The following is a 13,915-nucleotide window of genomic DNA, read 5'->3' on the forward strand; positions in this document are numbered from 1 at the left end:
CATTAACCTTTCAGGAGCTTGCCAATAGTGAAGTAGAAGCAATGGGAAAATCACACTTCTGGGAAAAGGGGACTTCTGCCGTGTAGCTAAGAGCACATACCTGGGAGAGGCCAGAGACCAGCAAATGATGGAGCCTCGTTTAGGAATCTGCCTTCCTGCTCTGCTCTCCCTCACACCCTCCAGTCTGTGCCCTGCACTTGCAATGGTCCTCCTCCCCTGGCTTCTGACAGCTCAGGGCATGACCAGGGAGACAAGGAAGCCAGATGGGAAGGCAAATGAGGCAGAGGGTTTTAGACAGAGTCTGGAGAGAGACCTAGCCCAGAGGCAGAGCAGGAGAGAAAAAGCAGGTAAAACAGGTGAAGCAGGTATGGAGAGGGAGAAAAATGGCTGTGGGAAAAATGGGAAAAGGTGCACAGCACCTTACATGAAGCACGAGGGAAATCATCCAGCATGCTAAGGAAGGGTCAGAGCGTTGCAGAGACAGAAGAGAGAAATCAGGAGCTGGATGGTGAGGGGAACTAAGGCTCATGACTTTATTGAGTCTGGGACGGAGTGACACCTGGCAGGGGGAGATGTGCTACCCAGGAGTAGAGCTAAACTCCACTGGAGGCCAAAAAGTCACCATGCTCTGTTCTGTAGGACACTGGATGAACTTCAGCACGTGGCCATCTCCTTGACCTCTTGGTGCCTTGCTGTCAGGAACACCTCAAGAGCCCTGATTTGGCTGTCTCTCCCATCAGCCTAGATGCAGCCACCTCTCCCTGCCCTGAGAAAGGGACTTCTCCATGCCATATGTCCCCTATGTGTGAAGAAAACAGAGTCCATGAAGGGATATAAAGAACCCACCATTTTTTAATTGCTGCCACTGGATTTGATCCTTGCAGCCAAAATCCTGTCCCTGAAGAGAGGTGGTTAAATACACCGCAACCACCCTGGCTGACTTGGAGGAAACTCTATCCCACATCAGATAGTGGGATAGCCTCCTTGTGGGATCAGGTGGCTCTCTCAGGCAGATGGGAGAGGGGTTCTCCCTAAGGCAGTGACCCGGTTGTTCCTGTCCTGTTACAATAGCAGGACACTAAGCACAGGTCTCCCAGGAACATTGAACAGTTGTCTTGACCTGCTGGGCACTGGCTTGTGGGCTCAGTGCAACTCTCCATCAAGATGCACAGGGCTTCCCAGACCTTTGGTGCTCAGCCTCTCCCTCCTCCATCATGGCTTTCCCTGGCAGAGCATAGGGCCCTGAACTCAGCTGGAAGTGACACATGGTACAGTCATCCTCTCAACAACCAGAAATGTCAACAGGCAACCAGGCACAACACAACCCATGTTTTCAGGACAGAGTGTCTAGAGCCAGGGGGAAGTCAGGGGAATGGGAACAGGACAATGGGACCAGAGCAAGTCACAAGGTCATGTCCAAGGAGGTAAGGTGACATCAGGAGACAACATTTGAGACTACAGACTTTATCAAGCTTCCAGGCAGAAACCAAGTGCTCAGACATTAAAGTGACAACCTTGCTGCAGCTCAGAACGGGACTCGAGGCAGCTCCATCCAGAGCCAGCAGCACACACATGGAGGGAGTGTCACCTTGCTCCCTCAGAGGGCACCCCCCACCCTGCCTGGCTGGCCAGGGCTGCAGCAGGGGACTGTCCAGCTGATCCCACACCCTGTCCTTCTCCCTCAGGCCTGGCCAGCCAGCCCTGCCAGCAGCTCCCAGGGCCACGCAGCCGGCAGCAACAAAAAAGGGTCCACGGTGGAGACACACATAAGGGAGGAATTTGGAGGATAAACTAGAGGGAAGCGATAGGAGTGTGCGGCACATGAATAGTGGGGGAGGGTAGAAGATACAGGGTGAGAGAAGAAAATGACATGAACAGAAGGAAGAGAGCTGCAAATAGAAGGGGATATGGAAACAGCAGAGAGAGACAGATTGCAAGAGTGGTGGAAGTAGAGGAGACCTAAAGGGACAGAATATAATAATAACAACTCCTAAAATGAGAGGAAAAGGGGAGAGAGGAGAGGAGAGCTGAAAAAAAGGTAGAGAGGAGAAGGGAGAGGGGTGAGGGGAGAGGGGAGGGATTTATGATTTCCTGGAGAGGGAAGACAAATGCCCTGCATGTTTTTCTCCTTAGTTTTCAAAGGTTTTGTGGAAGCAGAGTGAAGACTTGTCATCCCCATTTGAAGAAGGGAGGAACTACAGCACAGAGAGGCAGTGAATGAGTGAGGTGGTAGAAAGACCTACTTTGAGTTTTCCATCAAAGACACAGGTGAAGAACAGTCTAGACTTTCTTCTCCTGAACACACCACAGAGAATCCACTACTCAAAGATGGCAGGAAGAGAGCCTGCTAGAAAAGTAAGAGATAACCCAAAGTAATGAGAGAAAAAGAGGGGTACCTGCTTTTTTTTTTTGCCAGCACCACCAAGGTCTCTGAAGACCTCTCTGTGTTTAGATGTATTCAGTGTAAATTAACCTAGAACACACAAAAATGAGCACTGTCTGAGTGCTTACGTGGGGAGCTGCCCACAGGGAGATGTTGCAGAGTGGGTTCAGGTGCTTGCCAACCTTCCCAGCCCACAGCCAGCTGCAAGGAAAACGGAAGGAGGGTGCACAGGAGGCTGCATGTCGAGGGCTCTGCTCCTGCAACGCTGACTGAGGTATTTTGTTTGCAGCTTTTTTTTTAGGTGCCTAAAATTTATCCCGTTTAATTTGCACCACCTTTGTGTTTCAGCTGCCACTATGGAAAACAGGCTTTTTTTGCCTACAAACAGACACCAAGCCCCCAAGCACACGTACACCCGAGCCAAACATAGTTTGTAAGAGCCCTGAATAAACCAAATACCTGGTGCCTGCTTGAACTCCCACATGCACTTGGGCAAACAGAGCTTCCCAGTTAATCCCAGCACACAGGACCCAAAGGATCCAACATTTTCCTAATCTCAGACAACACTACTTTATGGCTTGCTAGCACAAGAATTGTCTAGGATTCCCTCATCAATGAGTGACGAAGGTCTCTCTGCTATAAATTGATGTTAATGGCAGGTTGTGTACCTTGTTTGTTTATTGCCAAGGAGGAATGTTTGCCGTGGCTGTCAAGTTTATAAAAATATTTCCATGGCTTCAGACAGCTTGGCATTTTTACATGCAGCTGAGAGAGTGGGTGAATGTATAGATGAAAAATTGAAGAAACATTACTGAGGTTGGAAAAATAATATCTCCTAGCACCACCAAGGTGGCTTAGAAAGGCCAGGGAGGTCAGCGATATTTCTGAATAAAATGCATTTTTTTCCCACCAGGGGTTTCTGAAGAGCTGGCAATAATTAAGCATTACAACACCTTTCTGAAGTAGATAACCCAGTGGAGGCCATCTGAGGTTAAAGGACTTGCCCGTGATCACACAAAGCAAATCAGCGGCAGAGAAGAGAATTAAACCCAACAGGCTTAGCTTCCATGACCCAAGTCCTACACACCTGGCTGAAGTCCAGATGGAAGGACAGGAGCTGTACCAGCTGTGGACTGACTGCCAAGCACAGGTCTTCCCAGGCAGTCTAGCAATTGGGCAAAGAGCTGAGCGACAGGCACCCACCCCAACTTCAGACAGTAATTGTGAAAACAAGTGACAGAAGGCTGGGAAGCAGTGCCTAGTTACCAACCACGGTGCCAAGTGGATTAAATATACATCGATAGATTCAATTACAAAGAGCAGCATGCAAAATGGAAGTGATCGCAGTCAAGGACCCAGGATGGCAAGAAATAACCTCAAAATAAAATCACGGGTTTCAGTAACGAGAAATCCATGCTTCCAGAACTCCTGGAGAAAGTTCAGCTGTCAGTCCCCAGGGTACTGTCCCAGGCCACCCCAGGCTGGGAGCTACAGTGACACCCAAGCCCCGAGGGCTAGTGAGAAGCCTGCAGGACTCAAGTTTAGTGGGCTGAGAGAGATCCATATCACCTAATGCTGAGCAGCCCTTTGTTATCACTGTCACCAGAGAAGCTGGAGAGTGAAGTGCAGAGAAAGTGAGCTGTTCTCTTGTGTCGTCCCCCCCAGCTGCCTGCATCTCACTGGGGCAGGGCTGAGACACATCACTGAGTGAGGAGGAGGAGATCTGCCTCGCACTTTGGGAGTCCTGGGCTGGAAGAGCCAAGGACACTCTTCCCAGCATGGATATTTAGCCTTGCATCCATCTGTGCCCTAATGCACATTCTGTTTTGGGGGGCCCTGAACGTACTGGATTTGGCAGAAGGTAAGGTCAGATCCTGACAGCACTGACAAACATAGTTCAGTACTCCTCATCTGTAAGAGGAACAGGAGCTCACTCTGCTCTCCTTCACTCATGCATTCCCCCAGGATTTCAAAGCGTTACGGAATTTTCATTGCAACCCCCCAGCCACCTCCATCCTGGACTTATCACGACACATGCACTACCATCATCACTAGTAAAAGATTTAATTTCCTTCTTCTTGAAGCAAAAATAGAAAGGATTCAGCACTCCATAGACACAGTTGTCACCTGAAAAATGCAGGTGAACACAGTTAAATGCAAAGGCAAGTACAATCTCAGACCATTTTTTGGTACCTGGAGAACTAGACCAGCAGTATTTTGCATGCAAGATTACAGGTCTGTGTGTAGTTGCATTTTCACATTCCATTACTGCAATTGCACACAGCCAGTTACGTGCCCTAGCAGCAGCTTACAAAAGCAATTGCTGCTAAACATACAAAATCCAGCCCCCAAATGCACACGCGCAAGACTAAAAAACTGGTCCTTATTTTTCCGCCACAGAAAAGATGTGTATTTGCTGGCTGTGCCTGCTCCCTGTGCAAACAGCACACCAGCATATTTCCTTGCATTTGTATGTTGAGACACATATTCATTCAAGCTTTGCAATAACCTAAAATGCATACAGCATTTTGCAATTAGAAGCATCCCAAAAATGCAAAAAAGGCCCCAGTTTTTGCATAAAAAATTTTCCCAGCAAACAACTGTAACCACCTCTCCAGCTAGAATGTACTGTCTGTTTAAGGCTCCAGAGAACACAGTGCTTACCCTTTAAGACAGTAAGAGATGAATACTTTTTTTCATTTAAACTATAGGGAGTTTTACCTAGATAGACTGCAATTTCCTGAGCTCGAATCTGGCAAAGTGCCCAGGGCTAAGACCACTCCCCCTTCTTTTGGCAAAAATTACCATGGCGTCTTTAATAGTCAGAAGTAGTTTTTAGGGTTTTGTTTTCACAAAAGATGCTGAGAAAAATCCAGTTGCAAGCAAGCAAGCAAGCAAGCTGGGTACTGCAGAACTTCTAAGAACTAGACTGATGTTCAACATCTGAAGACTACTATCCCCAAATACTCTACCGAGGGATGGTTCAGTTCTGAGTCACGGGGAAGTGGACTGAATCACAAATAGCCATTCCTGCTAACTGCTCTCACCCCCCCACCCAGCCCAAGTTTACAATCCAAGCAGTGACCAGGTTGAGGTTAGCTTGGGAAAGCTGATGAGATCACAGTCTGGGGAGATAGAGCCTCAGACAGCCACAAGATTCTGTTAACCGGCTCCTTGTTTTGCGTGGAGACACGGACAGCAGTTGTTCCACCAGGTTTACCATATGTTTATAATATTGTTGTTGTGGGAATACATGTCCAGTCCATGTCACTGGCAAGTTGTGCTGCGTTCTGCTGGAAGGACAAAACAGAATTCACTGTCCAACAGAGCGCCGAGTGCGCGCATACTTCGAGCAGAAGTTACCGTCGTGTGAGTCACGCTCGGTGCAAAACCACACGCTTTGTCCGTGGGCTGGTCTGCACACACACACACACACACACACACACACACACACACACACACAGAGCCTTTTAGGGTGCTGGGCAAGCATCACCCCATCTCACAGACTGCAGCAGGAAGCTCCACACCAGCTTTAAGGCAATTTGCCTAATGCTGCCCATCAGATCAGCGCCAGGAACTCAAGTTCTGTGAGACCTCCACGTGCGATGGCCATTTCTCACATGGGACAAGTGAAGGGTAAAACAGAGCCTCAGTTAGGGTCACAACTCTGCATCATATAGAAAAAATATTTGCTTCCCGACGTGTGTCCCAAGATAGTGTTTAGGGCAGTGGGACACAGGAGTTTCATGTTTGTGTGTGAGAGACTGCTGTCAAAACTACAGCGCCTGGGCTGTCTGCACCCTTAGGCACAGAGCAGGGAGCACCAGTGGTGCTCCCATCTCCAGTGGCTCAAGTGGCTCTGCCATGCAGAAGCAGCACTGAATAACTAACTGCTGAGGAGAAATCTCTTGTCTGACAGCCCCAACAAAATTCAGGCTGAAGGAGTGAAACGCATTTTGTTTACTGCCAGCCCAACCAACTCCTGAGCTGCCACTGAAGACCTCTGAAGCAAGAGCAGCTGACTGGAACAGCACAACACCAGTTCAAAGGAAAACCGATTTACCCATTTAGTCTCCTTCCAGACATCAGCAAACAGCATAAGAAATGGCCAACTCCCCTCCCCGCCTCCACCCCTCCCCAGCCCTGACACGTTGCCATTTTCTGTCCCCGTCTCCATGCAGCTCGTCACATCCCATGCCGCAGTTGAGGAACGCCGTGCAGGGTTTAATTGTGCACACGTTCTCCGGGGAAGGGCGGCATGGGATGTCCACAAAGGAGCGGAGGCAGGAGGCCAAGGCTGGTTATTGGCCTCGAGTCATACTTGCTGATTGGCGCGTCAAGGATTTTAAAGTGCATAGCTGATCAGATCAGCAGCTTGTCCTAGAAGGAGAAAAGTGACATAAAATATGCACAAGCCTTCCTTCTGTCCTGACAGCAGGTTGAGTTTTCAGATGATGTGGAAACAGCAGCCTGCTCTCCTCCCCCCAACATGGTCTCCTCTCCTGCCTTTGCTGCAGCGCTGCCGGCTCGCTCCCGACTCCAGAGACTCTGCTCCCTCCCAGCCTTCGTGCTGAGGCTCAGACTCTGGCCAAGGGGCTCCATGCCACTGTTTTTGTGCCCACTCAGCCCCTGGCCTTTCTTCTCAGCATGCCAAGCAGGGGCTCATTAGTGTTCCCTGTTGTTAAGCCTTTGTGGCTCAAGCCCATCCAGTGCCAAGCTGGAACAGAAAGGCCATCAAATCCCCATCCAGGAGGGTGCAAAACTTCCCTGTGCTGCCAGCCCAGCTGGAATTCAAACAGGTGATCCTGGAGAGGAAAGGTGGAGCGTGCACGCGTGCGATCTGCGTGCGTGGGAGCAGCGTGTGAGCTCTGCCTGCAACGAGCTGGTGCTGCTTCAGCATCCTCTCAAAGAGAGTGACTTGGGGTACGTCTGACCTGAGATCTGTCCTCTGCATGTGCATGTGTGTAACATTTTATCTGTGCATGCGAGACACCTGTGGAACGTCCCTGCCCCATCATGGGAATCCTGCCATGAATGGAAAAGCTAAAACATGTCACGTACTGGTTTTAAGTCTCAGCCACCTCACATGCAGTTGATGCTATTGCAAAGTTGGCTGCCATATACTACTGCTACCAGGCTGAGGGAACAAGCTATCCTGTAAACTGAGGAAAGCACGAGAGTTGGGCCATGTCTGTGCAGGAACCACGCTCACAACACGTGCACATTGCTCCTCAAGAGGAAGGATGTGCGACTCAAGCAGGTGTGTTTGCACAAACTTGCTGTTTCCATGTGCGTGGAGGTGCTGGGTGCATGGAAACATCAATAAGGCAATAAAGGTTTATTTCATCGCCACACTTCACAAGGGACAGATGACTTTCTCCTTGCTACTGTCAGATTCCAGCAAAATAAACAGAAATTTACAAAGATATTTTAACAGAAGGCCCCTCTACCATAGAAGCCACCTATGGAAAAGGCAAGCCACATGCTCTCTCCTTATTCTCCCAAAAGCAATTCTTGCCCAAGTCACAATCACTCCAGCTACAAAAATCTCTTCCCCTCACCAAATGCCCCAAACTCCACCAAGTTAGAAAACTCAACCTCTGTGTTCTTCCATACTGGAAAGACCTGCTATATCACAGTCAGCTTAGCTGCATTTTAGCCTTGCCCATGCCCTGATTCAGTTCAGAATTTCCCCTCTTTTTAAAGCCCTCCAAGGAGACAGTCCAAGGTCTTCCTTAGACATCCTTCCTCCCTGCTCCCCCATCTGCCTATGTCCCCTCTCCACGGATTTTCCACCCAGCTTCAGAACCATAGGTGCTGGAGCAACCTCCTTCTTCTCCCCAGGTCCAGCTGCCTAGAACAGGCATTTTTCCTCCCTACCTCATTGCCTGACAAGTCTCCTTTCAAACATGATCTGATACTTCTCCCCCTCCTGTGACAATAAGCCTCAGAGTCTCTCTCCCTGCTTCTCACATACCTCCATCACTGGACTGACTGTAAGGCATGTGGGATAAAGGTATCATGGAAAACGTTACAGCAAATCACAGGGTTTTGCTTTGATTCTTTTCCTGCTTATTTATTTATTTTTTCAAGGGAGGTAACAAGTCAGAGAGAAGCTGGCTGAGATTTCTGCCGTACATTTTTTTGCAGCAGCAAGATCCTCCATCTTCCTTGCTGGATTGAATAGGGTCTCAGGACAATTTAGACTCCCTCCCCCATCTCCCATTCCTGCTCATATTCTTCAACACATGATGCTCTCCTCCCAGCGTTGACTGGGAAAGCACATATCCTCACTCTCTCCCCCTCTTCCAGCTCCTGCCTCGCATAGGTTGTGCCAGGACATTAGGATGACGAACATTTGTGCAGCTCAGAATCTTGTAGGTTATTTTTTAACAAAACAACTAGAATCAATGAAACCTGAACGATGCCACACGACAAACTTAAAAGACCTCGTGAGGATGCACCCAGCATTTCGAGAGGCTTTCTGTGTCTCATGCCACAAGGAAAAAAAAAAAAATATCCCTCCAAATTTAACCAAAGCCAGTACCGATACTGTGATAAGCCCGGGTGTGAGGAGCAGGAATTCTCTCCCCTTTGCTTTTTTTTTTTCTTTTACCTTTTTTTTTTTTTTTTTTTTTTTTTTTTTTGGCTCTTACAGATTATCACCTCACCAACAGTAGGATAACAGCTACAAAACCTCCGGCAGGAGAGCAAGCAAGCAGGCTTCACGTTGCTGCTCTCACGCCGAGCTCGATATTTACTTGCTGATAAACGGCAACTGTAAATACATCTCATCTAATCTCCCGACATCCAGGAGGGAAAAAACATCTCCCATCCCCGCGGCGATCTGCCTGGCTCCGGAGGCAGCGGGATGGAGGGCTGACAAAAGACCCCGGCTTTCCACCCTCCCCCGCGGGGCTTCTCCCCCGCGCGGGGCAGCGGGGCCGGCGGTCGCCCCGGGCTCTCCCCCCGGCCCTTCCTCGGCTCGCCGCCCCCATAAAAGCCGCCGGGACGGAAGCCAACAGGTGGAAGGCGCTTTTTGTCCCTCCCGCGCCCGCTCCCGGGATCCCCCCGGCCGGCGCGGTGCCTCCCCGCGCCCCGCCGGCGGGGGCAAACCGAGCCGGGGGGGAAACTGAGGCACGGCGCCGCGGCCGCCGCAAAACTTTCCTCCGCCGAGCCGGGGCCGCCGGGCAGCGGCCGGGGCTGACTGCGGCACACGCGGCCGCCCCGCGCCGGGGGAGCGGCGGCGGGCGGGGAGCGGCCCCGGGGGCGGCGGCGCCGGCTCGGAACCCCCGCCCGCGGCCGGCGCTTACCTGTCTCAGGCGGCCAGGGCGCGGGGCGGCATGGCGGGGGCGGCGGGGAGCGGGCGCTGCTGTGCCGGGCGGGCGCTACGGCAGCACCGGGGCAACTCACGGGGAAGCCGTGCCGGGCCTTTTGTCTGCGCGGGGCGGCGGGGCGGCGGGGCCGCCTCCCCCCGCGGGCGCCGCGGCGCTTGGTACGGCCCAGGCATTCATGCCAAGCGGCTTTCACACATGGAGGCTTGTCTCCAGCGGCTGCTGACAAGCCACAAACAAGGCGGCCCCCTCCCTCCTCCTCCTCCTCCTCCTCCCGCCTCCCGCCTCCCTCCTCCTCCTCCGCCGGCCTCCTCCATGCGAACTCCAACTCCGGTGACAGGCGCGGGGCAGGGAGAAGGGCGCCCGCCGCCTCCCCGCCAACACGGCAGGAGCCCGCTTTTCCCCCTGGCCGGGAGGGATCGGGGCATTCCGGGCTCCCTCCGGCAGCAAAGGCAGCGCTAAACCCGCCGAGTAAAGAGCACAGGTCCGCCGCGTCCCGCCCTCGGCAGCGCCGCCACGAACCATGGCTCCCAGCGCTCCGGCTCCTCGAGGATCCGCCGAGGAGCCGGCCAGGAATTCGCCCCGCTTCCCCCCTGCCAAGGTCGTGCAAATAACCGGGCACGCCAGCCGGCGGAGACCCAGCGCCAAGAGCCAGGGGTCAATTTCATCCCGCAGCAGCGCGGCGGTGGGAAGCAAGGGGAAAAGGCGAGGGAGAAATCACAAAAAAAAAGCCCTCGTGGACTCCCAAAAATTTTTGCAGCCGACCACTACTGTAAACAGAGGGAAAGCCCAGTTGTCCAGGGAGAAAGTCTAGGTGTCACAAGGCATGGCCAGCTCTGAGACCTCAAGACACCCAAAATAGGCCTGGCCCAACAGCGGGGCCATGTTGGGTCCAGGCTTGCAGAGATTTGAGCTAAGTTTTTTCAGTGACTTCAGCCGAGAGGGTTCCCTGGCCATGCAGGTTTGCACGGCCTCCATCCAGCAGAAGCCAACCCAAAACACAGTCCCTGTGAATCATTAAACTCTGCTGCCTTGCGTACGGGTTCAGCAGGGTTCAGTCGGCCCAGAAAGCAAACCACATGACCGACTGTCATAAGTTTCGTAACAAAACCACAAAAACTCAATCTCAAAAAACACATCCCTGTCCAGGGATAACAAAAGATTTTTTTTTTTCTCCGAGTGTCACCAGTAAAGGTCTGGTGGAGCCCAGAAGAGTGTTGCACAAGAATCAGCTGGTTTCATTTAATAAAAGTAATTATAATAATCATAATAATCACCGGTTGGATAGCTTTTGTTGTCCAATGATCTCAAAGACATTTTACTAACCCAGACAAGTATTTTTATCTAAATTTAACAAGTGGTAAAACATTTGGGCAAGTGAGGTGACCTACTCAAGGTCATCTTCTGAACCTGTAACAGAAGGGAAAATGCACATTTTTGAACTCAAGTGCTCAACAGAAAAGCCACTTCCCAAAAACAGAGCTCCTACAATTCGCCCAAAACAAAACTCAGAAAAGTTTTATTCAAGTCGCAGTTTTGCTGAAAGAAATTTTAACCAGGTCTAATTTGTAGCTTGGATACTAGGGCAGATGCAGCCAAGGTTCTTCCCAAGAAAGAGAAATAGAGGTTAAGTGGTGAAGAAAGACTACAACCAAGGTTGACTGCTGAGAAAGGAGAAGGGGAAGAGCAAAGCCAAGAGAGAAGGCTGGAAAATCAGAGGCACACCTACAAATTTCCCAGCTGAAAAAGCAAAATAGCTCCAAGAGATCTGGGTGAAAGGTTCAAAGACTATGTGAAGAATATAAAAAGATAGAAGAATGCAGAGCCTGGAATTTGACCTACAGGAAAACCAAATCAACCACTTGCAGTCGGGCACTTGAGAGTTGGTAGGGTGCACTCACACCAAAGCCTTGGCCAAGGTGTCAGCCCAAACAGGCTGCTCATAAACTGCTGATAAACTCATAAACTCGCCTTGGCAGGTGCTGGCAGCTCGTCCTCCAGAGAGGATGACTGCCACTCTCAGCCTGTTGGAAGCAAAGCCAGAGGATGGAACAGAGTAGTCATGTCCAGCTTCATCCCCCAGACTCCACAGCAGGACACAGGGCAGCAGTTGTGCCTTCTGGTGCAGAGGGTTCTGCAGAGCCTGACATTCATCTCCAGGCTTTTGAGTCTTTAAGGAGAAAAAAGCCTCCCTGTATTGTTACAGGTTGAAGCCTGATGGTTTCAAGTATCCACATTCTGCTAATAAGGTGAAACCAGCTAAGTTTACCTTCTCTGGGGAAGTTTTCACCCAGTGGATACCCTTTCTCCACTGCTTCAAATCTCACTCTTTTTAGTAGCTTTTTAACCTTGATGAAGATGACTTGGTCTTCCTTTCCAGTGCCTGGACTTCCTAATGCCTAATCAGCTCAGGGTGAGGCCATATCTTCTAGTAACTGCTGAGAGCTGCTCCTCTTGGCAGGGTGGATTTTCCCTCTTCCTTCATTTCCATAACGTTTCCCTTCTGTTTACTTTCCCATTCTCATGGCCACAGTTCAGGACAGCATGTAAGCACATGTTTAATCTCATTGATCTCGTGGCACTCCATGTACGAAGGAAAATGTGGGTCCCTTTGCCCAACTCCTACTTATTAATTTTTCGTTAAAGAGACACGAGGTAGAAAGTTGGAAGTGGTCACCCAAGGGTGGACTGGAGCATGGGCTTCCCCCTCCTCTCTGCCAAAAGCTCAGACAGCCAGGCTGCTGATTCCTGTGGGTGCTTCCTCTCCCGGGTGTGTATGTGCCCAGGAAAGACACAATGCTTTTAGGAAAATCATAATGCCTGTGGCAGAAGAGGTGAGCATGCCCTCTCCAGAACAGCCAGCACCTTGGGAGCTGGAGCACATCCGTGGGACATGCAGACAGGAAAGCCCTGCAGGAGAAAAGGAAGAGTGGGCTGGGTCTTCCATATATCCTCCATGGGGGCTTTAACCCCTTTGGACACTGCACCTTAAAAAGAAGGGTCAGCCTCTCTAGGGGCTCACAGAGAGCCCATCCTGGAGTTATGGTTCCCTAGGCAAGGAGGAATTTCATGTCTGGCCTTTTCCTACTGCTGCTGTTTGCTTAGCCTTGTCAGGTGGGAGCCTTTCCCAGGAGGTGCAGAGCAGAGCCATGGGGCCTCATGGTCAAATCTGGTGGGTGTGAGGGGTCTGGGCACCCCCAGCACATGGCATGAGCTAAACAAGGATTTACAGGATCACATTTTGCACTGAGGCATCTAAACTGCACCTGGGTCCTGCTTTAGACAACTAGGAGCTTCCCTTTATTTGGCTCATCTCTCAAGTAAGAATTGTGATGTCCTTTTCTTGCACATCTGTAGATTTAGATCATGGTGGAAGATTTGGGGGGCAGCAGGAAAAATAACCCTTTTCACTATGTGCATGTGCAATGTCTTAAATAACAGGACCCCAACCCCAGCTCTGTAGAGGTGACTGCTGTAAGAAAAAGCAGCATGGCATAGGAGAGTCTAACCCCCACAGACAGAGAAAATACCTAAGTTTCCTTGCCTGCTACACTGAAGCTGTTCCCTCCTCTACAAATACATCAGGGGTGTGTAAAAACCCCCTCTGTTTGTCCTGTTTTCCAAGCAGGAGTACGTACACCTGCAGCATATAGATGTTCTGTGAGTACAGGGTAGAGCAGACACCTTCAGAGCACACTGGGCAAACTGTACATATGCAGATCATCTGCACAGCAGGTCTGACAATTTTTGGATTCATTAGACAAAGTGTGTGAATGCTATACAGTTCACCTCCCCAGTGTGCAGTCAACCTATCCTGAATTTCTGGATGTTCAGCAGTCCAACTATCTGAAAGGCCTGATGGGCATGTGGAAATTCTGGATGAGCATATGCAGTATTGAGATTTCATCCCAAGCAAATTCTCAGGTGGAGAAAGACGAGGTGTCCAAGGAAATAGGCGCATGTGGAAGCTCACAATGCTGAAAAAGAAGGGCCTGTACCTGTGCAGCAGCCATCCATATCTCTTCAGGTCTATGCTGCTCTGCCTTGCCCAGCAGTTTTCTTCTTACTGAATTCCCAAACTGTTCCAAAAGCTGCAGTTTTGGGTCTGCTCTGCTGCCCTGAACTTGCACAGCTTTCTGTGGATGCCTGTGCACACATATCCTGTCTCATAATGTGTAGACTGCTCATATTTGCTGCC

General features: G+C 50.6%; 1 protein-coding gene across 2 annotated transcripts in view; it reads right to left on the reverse strand.

Moving 5' to 3' along the window:
- The window catches only part of BCL9 (BCL9 transcription coactivator), a 57,774-nt gene extending 47,968 nt beyond the window's left edge, over positions 1-9,806 (reverse strand). For both annotated transcript variants that reach the window (XM_084226595.1, XM_084226593.1), the window contains exon 1: positions 9,697-9,806. The gene's annotated coding sequence lies outside the window, so the exon portion shown is untranslated. The remainder of the gene's footprint in view (positions 1-9,696) is intronic.
- Between the last annotated feature and the right edge of the window lie 4,109 nt (positions 9,807-13,915).

The sequence above is a fragment of the Fringilla coelebs genome (genome assembly GCF_963513975.1).
Source record: "Fringilla coelebs genome assembly, chromosome: 2".
Classification (NCBI taxonomy): Eukaryota; Metazoa; Chordata; class Aves; order Passeriformes; family Fringillidae; genus Fringilla; species Fringilla coelebs.